Source organism: Oncorhynchus keta, chromosome 32 (assembly GCF_023373465.1).
Source record: "Oncorhynchus keta strain PuntledgeMale-10-30-2019 chromosome 32, Oket_V2, whole genome shotgun sequence".
In the NCBI taxonomy this organism is placed as follows: domain Eukaryota; kingdom Metazoa; phylum Chordata; class Actinopteri; order Salmoniformes; family Salmonidae; genus Oncorhynchus; species Oncorhynchus keta.
In genome coordinates this window covers 35,807,128-35,818,341 of record NC_068452.1, presented here as the reverse complement: position 1 = coordinate 35,818,341, position 11,214 = coordinate 35,807,128, and the positions used below count along the sequence as shown (strand labels likewise).

The 11,214-nt window shown below is 44.0% G+C and overlaps 1 protein-coding gene across 2 annotated transcripts in view; it reads left to right on the top strand.

Annotated features, from left to right (window-relative positions):
- The first annotated feature begins 363 nt into the window (after window positions 1–363).
- adgrl1a (adhesion G protein-coupled receptor L1a) overlaps window positions 364–11,214 on the top strand; it is a 341,447-nt gene continuing 330,596 nt past the window's right edge. For both annotated transcript variants that reach the window (XM_052491581.1, XM_052491580.1), the window contains exon 1: window positions 364–668. The gene's annotated coding sequence lies outside the window, so the exon portion shown is untranslated. The remainder of the gene's footprint in view (window positions 669–11,214) is intronic.

Sequence of the window (11,214 nt, the reverse complement as noted above, 5' to 3'; positions counted from 1 at the left end):
TCGCGATTTTAATAAACAACATATGCGCGACGCTGAATGCTACGCGGTGAACAGCCAGATGCGCGCCTCGCCTGCCAGTCTGTCATCACAGGCAACGACATATGACATTTGCATCACAGGAAAGATGAACTAGCTAAACTTGCTTGCTTTTGTGGGGGGAAATGCAATTGTGTTTGGTTATTGAAATATGACCTAAAACGCTCTGCAGAACTATTAGTCGTTATTTTGTAGCCGCATGATAGCCTTTCAATTTAACATAAATTATCCAACATCCATCTTTCAATAAATAATCTTAGCCTACCCATGACATCGCTGAGGAAGTTCGCCTCAGCTGTGGGGCACCATCAATCTATGAATATTCGCACACAATCATTTGGAATCTTTAGTTCAGTCATACAAAATGTGCGAGAATAGACTACTTGAATGTTCTTGAGTGCGTAGAAGTCCTCTGTAGGCTACCAGCGACAGACATTTCGACATAGGCTACTGACAGAGGAGACAGAACGACTGCTATTTTCTACGTGGCATGAGTCGGTAAAGGAACCTTTAATATTTGTGTTTTGGTTCCAGGTTTGATATATCTGCATTGAGAGTCAACAATTGTGGATAGCCTATAATGGAATTTCTTAACCACCGACATTAGAACCGCATCGGTCCTTCAACACAAGGTATTTAGCCATTGAAGCCTAAATATTTAGGAAAACATCCAAAGAGATACGTTTTGCAATGGCAAATTGAAAACGGCTTATCTACAACCATTTCAAACGGACTGCGCAGCACTACATTTATGTGCTAGGCTAGAGACGTTATTGGCTTATTATGGAAAACTGGGACCGCCTTTGCGCCTAAACGAAATATTGTCTTAAAATGAGGCGAGGTCGCATTACTGGTTATTCTGATACGCATATGGGTATAATTCCGCGAGCATAAACATGATATGAGGGATACGCCGCCACTGTTTTGTCATTTTTAACCGGCAGGATTTTCCCGTTTCATTTGCAGTGGTTGTTTTGAAGATAGCAGGTTATTAATTGTTTATCTTTATGCATCCGCACGAAGAAGGACCAAGAAATGACAAACGACGGATAACCACACGAGAAGGAGACCGTGAAAAGAGGGAAAGGAAGAATGAATGAGATATACTGAGCAACGAAGGAAGGAGATTGGAGGAATCAAGGTAGGACACGAAGCAAGGTTTTAATGTTATAACCCATGTAGTCTATTTGGGTCTACGGTATGCTGCACTGAATGTGACGGTGGAATCTGTCTGTCTGGCAGAGAGGTGGAGAGGTGTGTAACGAGCTTTATTTATTGATATTTTATGCTTGGACATATGTGGAGTATGTTTACGATGCGTCAACAGCAGTTGCTTCATGATTAAAACGTGTGGTTATTTTGTGTGTACACTCGTGTTTGACTAAGCGGACATTAATAGGTAATTTATATTGGACATAATGTCTGAAGTGCAACGTGCAATGCATAACTAATTAAATTGACCATTGTTAAATTGAATGAATGTTAAGAACACTGACTGTTATTTAGTCTCAATCTCTCTGAAATTGAAAACGGTGGACTAGTCTATACAACTAGTCTATACTACATTGTACAACGTTCTGTTGATATCTATGATTATGCGCAAAAATCACTTCCACGACAGCTATTTGGCTTGAATTTGACTGCCGGTGTCCGACACTGGTAATGGAAGAGGACTTGGGCCATTCACGGGCTTGACGTGTACGCAGATGACATGGGAAGAAAAGCGAGCCAGCTTCCTTAATACATTTAATGTATGAGGTGGAGCGATGAACTGTCGTGGTAAGCTTGCCTGGACGAATTGCCTGGCTTGGAGCGCCCTATACGAGCCCAACCACCCATGAAGAAAAACGAAAGTATGTGAAAGAAAAAATGCGATGAAGAGACAGAGGCAGCATAAGTGGTGTGATGTACTACCTCCCTCCATCTATTTCCCCATTTCCAGCAGCAGCACAGTAGCAGGTCGTCTCACGGAGAGACACCTTTTATCATTTAAGGGCTCATTGCGTGTTATACAAGAAAATCCGCATTAGAGCGCAGGAGGCTCAAAAGTGAACTGCTCGCCCGTCCCCAATGTGTGGGACTAAAGCATTAATCCCCGACCTCGTTAAACCGCAGCCCAGCCTATACACCACACACTTCATATTCCATATTAACATATTCGCTACTGAATAGGCCTATACTTTACATATCTTTTAGGGTAAGGGCAAAGAGGAAATGGAAGCCTGCAAACTAACATAACAAACAACAAACAACATAATTGAAACAGCCACTCAGTTTTCTTGCCTACATCAGCACATGCCAAAGTTAGTTTTGGACTGATCCATTTTCTGGATCTTAATGTCCCTCCACACATATGCAGAGAAGTAGCAGGTATTGTACCATTCTTTCAAGAGGCCCATAACAGGCTCACTGGAATTAAAATCCCTTTACATATTAAAGCGGTTATTTTGTGTGTTCAAGAAGCCTCTGGCATCCTTCTAGAAATGGTTGAAAGCCAAACATTCTCTCTGCTTGAAGACAAGACAGAAGGATTTATGCGTCTCTGTCTGCGTGTCACATCACCATCAGAAAAAAAGATTATTGGATTTCAGTGGTATGATTAATAGTCAGGCATTAGCATGGTATTAATGATACCCCATGTTGTAATATGGCGGTAATCAGAAGTGGATTTATATCACTGAAATCATTTTCGATAGCGTTTTGGCGGTTGGCGTAATAGAAGCCATCGTAATATGTGAAGAGTCAAATATTCACATGTTCCGAAGAAATAATTTGCATCAAACCTACATGAAAATAAAGCCATGTTTATATTCAATCATATTCTAGCTCTTGCACACACGCGCACACACACACACCAATTTTTCATACTAGTGGCTCCTACGGTCCTCTCCCATAGCAACGTCCACCCTGTTCAGCATATGAATTGGTTCATCCCCCAAAGCTACTCATAAGGCTGACTAAATGGATATGTTAATACAAACTTAAGTCAAGAGATACACACTGATACAAATTCCTCCACAAACAACCCAGGACACAACACAGTGCCCTGTGGAACACCTGCTGCATCGTATAGTCCATTGAACTGCTAATCATCATTTACGAAAATGGCACATACATTTCCTTCAGAAACTATTCATACCCCCTTGAGTTATTCCACATTTTGTTGTGTTACAGACTGAATCCACACATAATACCCCATAATGACAAAGTGAAAACATGGTTTTAGACATTTTTGTAAATGCATTGAAAATGAAATACAGAAATATCTCATTTACAAAGTATACACACCCTAAATCAATACATTGTAAAGCACCTTTAGTAGTGATTACAGCTGTGAGTGTTTCTGGGTATGTTTCTACGAGCTTTGCACACCAGGATTGTACAATATTTGTACATCATTCTTTAAATAATTATTCAAGCTCTATCAAGTTGTTTGTTGATAGCCATGGCTAGGCAGCCATTTTCTAGTTGTGTCACTGTCGACTGGAGGGATCTTACAGATAATTGTATGTGTGGGGTACAGAGATTAGGTAATAAACAGTTATTGCACACAGAGTGAGTCCATGCAACTTATTATGTAACTTGTTTTAGCACATTTTTACTCCTGAACTTATTTAGTCTTGCCATAACAAAGGGGATGACTAGTTATTGACTCAAGAGTTTTTAGCTTTTCATTTGTAAACATTTCTAAAAACATAATTCTACTTTGACATTATTGGGTATTGTGTGTAGGCCAGTGACACAACATTTTAATTGAATCCATTTTAAATTCAGGCTGTTACACTACAACATGTAATATTCCATAAAAGAAGCAAAAACGTCAATTTGAGTCTGTAGCCTGAATTCATGATGAGCCAGCCTGCTCGGTCCATTCCATTGCATTAGGTTGAGGTGTTCACTGATGGATACAGACAGACTGCGTAGCACCATGCATTTTCATAGTGTGTTGTGCAGTGCTTCTGTACAACTGCCTCTCATGTGATGTGCATAGGCACTGGCTAGTAATCTTTATACCTTTTTAGATAACGTGACACGTGTCTATGCAAGGATGGGTTTTTTTTCTCCTCGTCTGACCTACAATCTGGCTATCTATCATGTGCTGTATTTTACATTTCTCATTTTTCTGTCTCTCTCTCTACTTTCTCCGTCTCTCTCTGTCTCTCTCTGTCTATTTCTCTCTCTGCTTTCTCTCTCTCCTCCCTCTCACACTCTCTCCCTCCTTCTCCCCCCTCCCCCTCCCTCCCTCTCCCCTCTCTCTCTCTCTCAATTCAATTCAATTCAAGGGCTTTATTGGCATGGGAAACATGTGTTAACATTGCTTAAAAGCAAGTGAGGTAGACAACATACAAAGTGAATATATAAAGTGAAAAACAACAAAAATTAACAGTAAACATTACACATACAACAGTTTCAAAACAGTACTCTCTCTCTCTCTCTCTCTCTCTCTCTCTCTCTGTCTCTCTCTCTCACACTGTCTCCCCCCTCTCTCTCTACTCTCTCATCCTCCTCTCCCACTGGTCAGGGTGTTTACCTGCTGTTGGCAGCTTGTGCTGGCTGGTTATTTACCAGCCGTGAAGAGTGATAAGGTTTCTTCTGACAGGGAAAGCCATTATGATTCTAATGACAGTTATTGTGGCGGATCGGAGGCAGAGTTGATTGGCAACTTTGTATGTGTTTCAGCTCCCTAAAAACACGGAGAGACAGGACGCTTTAAAACAGCTGTCGCCGAAAGTAATTATTGTAATTGATTGTGCCTAAAATGTTTTTTTTTCTTCAAAATTGCATCTGTAATTAGTTTTTCTTATTTTTGTATTTGACAAGATTACACTTTGCAGGGTGGAGGTGTTAATGCATGTTTCTGAGTGATTGGACAGAAGAAGGGAGAAAGAGAGAGAGGTTGGTGAGCGGAGGAGAGAGAGGTACACAATGGGCAACAAGCAGAAATTGTCTGGGTTGTTGTGCGGAGGCACAAAGGCGACGGGAACAGGGCGTCCCAGTCAAGGCTGTTCAGGGCTGGAGCTCAGTCAGGGCCTTTGTGTTGTGAAGTGGTGCTGGGTGAATGTGTCTCTGAATGTAGCAGCCTGTAACTGCAGCATCCCAGTGCCACTGCCTTTACGAGTCACACAGGCCCTCTACATCTGGAACAGGGCGGGCTGGGAGGGTGGATTAAACCCTCACCCCATCATCCTCTATCCTGCACATCCTTGAGCCACCCCTCATTTATAACATGACCAGAGAGCATCAGTCAGGAGGACTGTTTTTCATACATGGAGTGGGCTGTAGAATTAGCCTGATGGGTCCCATGTGAGGAACACAGTGGATTGTTTGCCCTCACTTTGAGTTGTGTCTATCGACTGTGAAGGGGCTTGGTTTACAGCTGTGAAAAGACTCAAAGAGGCCCAATCAATGGACCACTCAGCCACCCAAGCAACTCATTTGGATCTGCCCAGGTTTACAGTGTGTGTGTCTGTGTGTGTGTGTGTGTGTCTGTGTGTGTGTGTGTGTGCGTGTGTGTGTGTGTCTGTGTGTGTGTGTGTGTGCGTGTGTGTGTGTCTGTGTGTGTATGTGTGTGTGTGTGTGTGTGTGTGTGTGTGTGTGTGTGTGTCTGTGTGTGTGTGTGTGTGTGTGTGTGTGTCTGTGTGTGTGTGTGTCTGTGTGTGTGTGTGTGTGCGTGTGTGTGTGTCTGTGTGTGTATGTGTGTGTGTGTGTGTGTGTGTGTGTCTGTGTGTATGTGTGTGTGTGTGTGTGTGTGTGTCTGTGTGTGTCTGTGTGTGTGTGTGTGTGTGTGTGTGTGTGTGTGTGTGTGTGTGTGTGTGCGTGCGTGCGTGCGCGTGCGTGCGTGCGTGCCTGTCTGTGTGTGTGTGTGTGTGTCTGTGTCTGTGTGTGTGTGTGTCTGTGTGTGTGTGTGTGTGTGTGTGTGTGTGTGTGTGTGTGTGTGGTGGGGGGGATGGGGGTGGATTGGCTCCAAATTGGCGTGGCGCTCTGGTAAGTCACACCAGTCCTAACAACCACCCTGCAACCTGCCCACAATGGCAGACTGATTGCCCTTTTCAACATGCTTGATTATTCCATTCATACTGGGAAAAGAAAAGTAAAAATGTAGCCAGACTAGGGTCTCAACAATTGCAGTTGTATATCCAGCAGCATAGCACTCCCCGCCTCGGCCCTTAGTGTTCAGCACAGCATCAGTCTATTCAACCTCCCTCTCCATTATTTCACTGTTCAAATATATTTAGATTCGTAAGATGCTTTTCTTGAAAAAGAGTTGGAGGTCCATAGTGGCCATTTTGAAACACAATGAAAGTACAGCACTTAAGAATAATGATACTGTATACGAAAAGATCTTAGTCCCTGCTGGTTGCAATAAATGTTATTATAGTATGATGAAAGCTGTTATGGAAGGTGTTTTCTATTCAAGGAACTGCCAGAGCTATAGGTGCTCTTTACTTAAAGCTGCAATCAGCAGTTGAAACAATAACAAAGCAAATTCCCCGTCCCTGTTTTGGTAAAAAGCTGAGGGATGGGGTTGGAGAAATGTTACCACTCCCAAATTCATAGATAGAGCTTTGGATTCAAGGACTGACCGTCCATCATAGCACATGTGTAGTTTTAACCATGTTTTGAGTTTATATAGTGTCACGTTCTGACCTTTATTTCAGACGAAGAGGAGATCTGCTGTTACATATAGTGGTTGTTTACATTTAATTTGTTTACAAACAGAGTAAAACAAGCATATATTTTGGGGGATTCTGATGGGGTATGACAGTTGAACTAAGCTTATGAGGAATTTATAAATTATATTCTTCAATAATCAATGGGTACATATCATGGATTTCTACCCCCCAAAATGTATGTATCAACTGCAGATTGCTCCTTTAAAGTCAAAAAGTATGACTCTTATATACTGAACAACAATATAAACGTAACATGCAACATTTTAAAAGATTTTACTGAGTTACAGTTCATAGAAGGAAATAAATTCATTAGGTCCTAATCAATGGATTTCACATGACTGGGAGGGGTGCCGCCATAGGTGGGGCTTGGAGAGCATAGGCCCACCCACTTGGCAGCCAAGCTCACCCAATGGGGAGCCAGGCCCAGCCAATCAGAATTTGTTTTTCCCCACGAAAGGGCTTTATTACAGACAGAAATACTCCTCAGAACTATCTCTTTTAGAATAATGAAGAGGATTCAGAGCACATTTTTTTTCCACTTGTTTCCATTTCCCCATGTCTCTCCATGTATTTCCTCATAAGACAGTGAGAGGGAAGAGACATTCCCAGAGAGGGTGAAAGACAGAGAGGTGAACCATTAGCACCATCCAAGTTAAGCTTTCCTACTCGTTAGGCTAAATGGGCTCCTTGCTGAACCTGTCTGTCTGAAAAGTAGATCCCGGCCAGATGAAAGGAAACAGGGATCAATTGACCTAATAGCTTGTACAATCATCTCCTATGCTTTTCTGATAGATTGACGGAGGGTGTTGGCTGGAGTAGAAGCAGTGATGGTCATGAAGCTGCTGGGATGGGCTGGTTGAAACAGAGCTGTGGTGTGTGAGACGTGGTGTGTGTGTGTTATCAGTGACAGTCCAGTACCAGCTTCCTCCAACTCTTCCTCCTCAGTATACCTTTTCACACTTGGTGACTCTCTCTCTCTCTCTCTCTCTCTCTCTCTCTCTCTCTCTCTCTCTCTCTCTCTCTCTCTCTCTCTCTCTCTCTCTCTCTCTCTCTCTCTCTCTCTCTCTCTCTGTCTGTCTGTCTTTGTCTGTCTGTCTGTCTGTCTGTCTGTCTGTCTGTCTGTCTGTCTGTCTGTCTGTCTGTCTGTCTGTCTGTCTGTCTGTCTGTCTGTCTGTCTGTCTGTCTGTCTGTCTGTCTGTCTGTCTGTCTCTGTCTCTCTCTGTCTCTCTGTCTCTCTCTCTCTCTCTCTCTTTTCTCTCTACCGCATCAATACTGACACTTTTGTCCTCATTACCTTGTCAGCCTGCGCTCTCTGCCACACAGAGACACCTCCTCTCCCTAATAGACCACTCTTTACATGCCCACCTGCCCCTCACTGTCTCCTCCCTTGCTCCTCACTGGCTCCCCTTACTCCTCACTGGCTCCTCACTGGCTCCCTTACTCCTCCTGGCTCCTCCCTGGCTCCTCACTTTCTCCTCACTGGCTCCTCCTTGCTCCTCAGTGGCTCCTCAGTGGCTCCTCCCTGGCTGCTTACTGCTCCTCACTGGCTGCTCACTGCTCCTCACTGGCTCCTCAATGGCTCCTCCCTGGCTGCTTGCTGCTCCTCACTGGCCACTGCTCCTCACTGGCTCCTCACTGGCTCTTCACTGGCTGCTCACTGGCTGCTCACTGCTCCTCACTGGCTGCTCACTGCTCCTTGCTCCCACTGACCCTCTCAGAGCAGAGGAATTAGTGCAGAAGTTATTCATTGTCTTCTTAGAACAATCAGCAGCTCCCATGAGGCGTCAGGCTAGATAAAGAGAAATGCATCAACAGGGGCGAGCCTGCATGGCGCCCGGAGTGTGTCTGTGTTTGTGTGTGTTTGTGTGTTTGTGTGTGTGAGTGGTTACCTGTTCTGTAAGGGCAGCAGCAGTGCTCACCTGAGACATGAGTCAGTCCACAGAGGACTGTGCAGCTCTGCCATGTGTGAGGGGAGCTGTTATTTATGTCCGCAACACTCCCTCTGGAGAAGATGTGTTTTGAAGAGTGTGTACATGTGTGTGTGTGTCAGCTAGGGTTTGAGCTGTGAGAGAGGAGACACCACAAGGACACAACGGCAGCTGTTTGTTTGCCTTTGTCTGTAGAAATGGGAGTTGGAAGGAACAGGGGAGAGGTAGAGGAAGGAGAAAGGGAGAGGTAGGAAGGAGAAAGGGAGGAGGTAGAGGAAGGAGAAAGGGGAGAGGTAGAGGAAGGAGAAGGGAGAGGTAGAGGAAGGAGAAAGGGAGAGGTAGAGGAAGGAGAAAGGGAGAGGTAGAGGAACAGAGGGAGGAGGAGAGAGGGAGAGGTAGAGGAACAGAGGGAGGAGGAGAGAGGGAGAGGTAGAGGAACAGAGGGAGGAGGAGAGAGGAGGAGTAGAGGAACAGAGGGAGGAGGAGAGAGGAGAGGTAGAGGAACAGAGGGAGGAGGAGAGAGGGAGAGGTAGAGGAACAGAGGGAGGAGGAGAGAGGGAGAGGTAGAGGAACAGAGGGAGGAGGAGAGGGAGAGGTGGAGGAACAGAGGGAGGAGGAGAGAGGGAGAGGTAGAGGGAACAGAGGGGAGGAGGAGAGAGGGAGCTCATGAAGGGGGTGACAGGCCAATGTAGATTCATAAATAAAAGCAGCCAAAACACCTAAAGCATAACACATAGGCAGATGGTAGATGAGAGAGAGAGTGGAGAAAGAGAGACAGAGAAGGAGAGAGCGGTGAGATAGAGAGGGTAGAGAGACAGAGAGAGGAGAGAGAGACAGAGCCAGAGAGCGATCCAGAGTAGATTCATTAAGAACTATAATTACAGTGGGACTCGCATCTCTCACCTGAGATTAGCCCTGTGGCCTGATCCCTCTTTCCTCTCCTCCTCTCCCTCCCTCTCTTTTCTTTCAACCTTCTGCTCCCTTACTGTATTATCGTCATCAACGATCCACAGCGTCTACTTAAACGTCTACTGGATTTTATGATGTTCACTGACCACACTGTCCAACTGCCAATGGACATACCAATTAGAGGTCGACCGATTAATCGGAATGGCCGATTAATTAGGAGCCGATTTCAAGTTTTCTTAACAATCAGAAATCTGTATTTTGGACGCCGATTTTGCCAATTTAAAAATAAAATGTTTTTACAACTTTATTTAACGAGGAAAGTCAGTTAAGAACATTCTTATTTTTCAATGACGTCTAGGAACAGTGGGTTAACTGCCTTGTTCAGGGCAGAACGACAGGTTTTTCACCTTGTCAGCTCAGGGATTCAATCTTGCAACCTTACAGTTAACGAGTCCAATGCTCTAACCACCTGCCTCACGAGGAGCCTGCCTGTTACGCGAATGCAGTAAGAAGCCAAGGTAAGTTGCAAGCTAGCATTAAACTTATCTTATTAAAAACAATCAATCAATCATAATCACTAGTTATAACTACACATTGATGATATTACTAGTTTTATCTAGCATGTCCTGCGTTGCATATAATCGATGCGTTGCGGATTCGCGAAAAAAAGACTGTCGTTGCTCCAATGTGTACCTAACCATAACATCAATGCCTTTCTTAAAATCAATACACAAGTATATATTTTTAAACTTGCATATTTAGCTAAAAGAAAGGTTAGCAGGCAATATTAACCAGGCAAAATTGTGTCACTTCTCTTGTGTTCATTGCACGCAGAGTCAGGGTATATGCAACAGTTTGGGCCGCCTGACTCATTGCAAACTAATGTGCCGTAATTTTACGTAATTATGACAAAGGTTGTGCAATGTAACAGCAATATTTAGACTTAGGGATGCCACCCGTTAGATAAAATACTTGAACGGTTTCGTATTTCACTGAAATAATACGAAATAAAATGTTTTGTTTTCGAAATTATAGTTTCCGGATTTGACCATATTAAATGACCTAAGGCTCGTATTTCTGTGTGTTATTATGTTATAACTAAGTCTATGATTTGATAGAGCAGTCTGACTGAGCGACGGTAGGCACCAGCAGGCTCGTAAGCATTCATTCAAACGGCACTTTTGTGCGTTTTGCCAGCAGTCTTCGCAATGCTTCATGCATTGCGCTGTTAATGACTTCAGGCCTATCAACTCTCTAGATTAGGCTGGTGTAACCGATGTGAAATGGCTAGCTAGTTTGTGGGAGTGCGCGCTAATAGCGTTTCAAACGTCACTCGCTCTGAGACTTGAGTAGTTGTTCCCCTTGCTTGCAAGGGCCGCGGATTTTGTGGAGAGATGGGCACCTGTCTCGAGGGTGGCTGTTGTCGATGTTCCTGGTTCGAGCCCAGGTAGCGGGGCGTAGAGGATGGAAGCTATACTGTTACACTGGCCATACTAAAGCATCTATAAGACCATCCAATAGTCAAATGTATATGAAATACAATGGTATAGAGAGAAATAGTCCTACAATTCTATAACTACAACCTAAAACTTCTTACCTGGGAATATTGAAGACTCGTTTCAAAAGGAACCAACAGCTTTCATAAGTTCTCATGTTCTGAGCAAGGA